The 2,637-nt window shown below is 31.4% G+C and overlaps 1 long non-coding RNA gene across 1 annotated transcript; it reads right to left on the bottom strand.

Moving 5' to 3' along the window:
- Window positions 1-1,072: 1,072 nt before the first annotated feature.
- LOC118999109 (uncharacterized) lies at window positions 1,073-2,539 on the bottom strand. The gene is made up of 3 exons (XR_005069039.1): window positions 2,394-2,539; window positions 1,776-1,832; window positions 1,073-1,263 (listed from the first exon to the last, which is right to left on the bottom strand). It is a non-coding gene; the product is annotated as an uncharacterized LOC118999109 (long non-coding RNA).
- Window positions 2,540-2,637: the final 98 nt, after the last annotated feature.

Genomic DNA, 2,637 nt, shown 5'->3' with positions numbered 1-2,637 from the left:
AAATTAAAGGTTACATACAGAAGAAATGGTCAAGAGACATGAATGGGCACTTCTCATTCTCACAGAACAGAAATTCATAACGAATGGTGCTCTGAAAAATGTGTTCACTTGATCAGCATGTGGAAAATACCCATTAATGTCATAATGATGCTTTTATTTAGTGATCAAAGCTGATGGCAATAAAATTCCTGCGGTAGTAAGCTTTGGATCATGAAACTATTGGCTATAATTTGTATTTACTCAGCAAACTAAAAATAGGGATGATTTACATACACATACATTTCAGGCCCTGCAATTTCAATCTGATACAAAACGGCAATGCATTTTACTTATGCACATATACCATTAGAACAACTATATTTATGAATTATTATTATATTATTATACACAACATTTGCAGCATATCAATTTATATATTATACAAATTATTGTATATAAATCATTTTAAATGTATATTATTTGCAAAAATAAATGCATGAGGATTTTTATGAAATAATTATTCATAACAACCTCATGTTACAAATATCTCTATTCTGAGTAGATGAGATTGAAGAATGCCTGGTATATACAATACAACAGTGAAAATTAACAAACTTCAGGTACATTCAATAATGTGGCTTAATTGAAAAATAACATGAGAGAGTTAATGGAGACATGTAAAATAATGAATGAATGACTCCCATTACATAAAATTCAAAATTAAGAAAGATAATTTGTGATATAAAATCAGTGGCCAAGTGAGGGGAGAGGAGAGTTATGAGAGAGGGCACAGGAGCGGGCTGGCAACACCTTGTCATGACCAATTTCAGTTTGCAACAAACACAAGCACATCTGTAGTCTCCATGATGCATGGTACAATTAAGGAGCAAAGTTTACTTTTTTAAAAAAAGTATTTATAGAAGCATGATTGTCTATGAAAATCAAGAACTGCAAATTTTCAAATGCACATTAATGGCATAAAATATAAATCAAATATTATAGAGTCAAACAATAAAATACTAACAATCTTTACAATAAATTAGAGATATATATGAAAGCATGAATGAATTCTATAGAAATATAAAATAAAATACTCTTAGAAATAAAATGTTGGAAACATTAAAAACCTTACCATTTCTTCTTCATTATCTATATAGAGCAGGCTAGAGTCCTTAGAAGCACAGGCCATCAAACTCTCATTCCACATCTTTTGTTCAGTGCTGATGTAATAGCAGTTGTTGGAATATGCAAACCACTCTGGTGGACATCGACCACAATGATATGCTGAGGAAAGATTATGTATTGTCATCCAAGAATAATGTGAATTTAAAAATGAAAATTAATCTCAGTATTTGCATAGGAATAGACAAATTAGTGCACAATATATGTATATACCCTCACAGACTGGCATATATAAAGCACAGTACACTCACACACACTTACAGAGAAGGGTCAGCCCCTCACTCCCTAATTTATGTGCCCATATTATGCAAACACAAAACAAAAATATCTACTTTCTGTATGTCCTGAAAAGCAATGAAAGAAACCACATTTTTAGAAATCAAAATTATCTTTTAACCAATTGGCAACAATGAGTATGATGAATTTAAATGAATACTTCTTCATATTGTTGCATAAGAAATATACTCTTCTATACTCATTGTTTATGTACACTTATCACCCAGTATTATAATTTATGTTTCCCCTCCCCCCTCAAAAAAACCTATACATTTTGACTGTGTTAGAAGCAAGGTAGGAACTTTATTGACATCAAAACACAGAACATAATTATGTACCTTTCTGGTTCCTTGTCTTGTTCCCTGTCTGGTTCTCTGCTGTAACTGTCTGGCTCCCTGTTAAAATAATTTATAATTTGTATTATATACAAGAAAGAAGAATTATTCTGCACAAGCATTACATTAGCTAGAAAAAGAACTAATTATTATAAAAAGTAATTTTGATCTATATAAATTATAATATTTTTGTCCCTTACTTCAAAATGTGGTGCAATTGTCTAGGATTTAAAATAGTCTGGAATAAAATTGATTTCACCAAAACAATTAATACAAAATTAAAGATTTAGGGGAAGAATATCTCAAAAGACTTTGGATCATACTTTAATACTTCTAAAAATACTGGTTTAACCAATCTCAAGAAGTAATTTGTATTTATCAAAAAGGTCTTTAGATTCCTGATACATATATTTGAGTAATGAAATCAAAATACACAAATGGATGCAAAAAGCCTTTACAATCATTCTCTTATTTATGTACTTGACAAATTCAGACTAACTTTCCACGTTTATCTAAATGATGACTTTAAAATGAGAGCTCTGTTCCAAATATATTAAAATGTTTAGAGGCACTGAGATTCATTAAACTGAGAAGTTCTGTTAGAATATTTTAAAAACTTACACAGAATAATTCTTACTATAGTGTACATCAAGACGAAGCAGATGACTCCCAGGATCCCAGCAATGAGCTTCCCTGGTGGGGATGGTGAACATGCAGCAAGAGAGAAACAAATGGAGACATTGGTTGGACAGTTTTCAGAGAGAAACCAAATGAGCAGGGAATCACATGAATAAACTTGAACCATCCCCAAACCTGGTCTTTCACAGCAATCTGCCCCTCAGAATAAGCCACTGCCTTGTCAGGA

The sequence above is a fragment of the Sturnira hondurensis genome, unplaced genomic scaffold (genome assembly GCF_014824575.4).
Source record: "Sturnira hondurensis isolate 20B ecotype Veracruz unplaced genomic scaffold, ASM1482457v3 Scaffold0001215, whole genome shotgun sequence".
Lineage (NCBI taxonomy): Eukaryota > Metazoa > Chordata > Mammalia > Chiroptera > Phyllostomidae > Sturnira > Sturnira hondurensis.
This window is presented reverse-complemented; position numbering and strand designations above follow the sequence as displayed.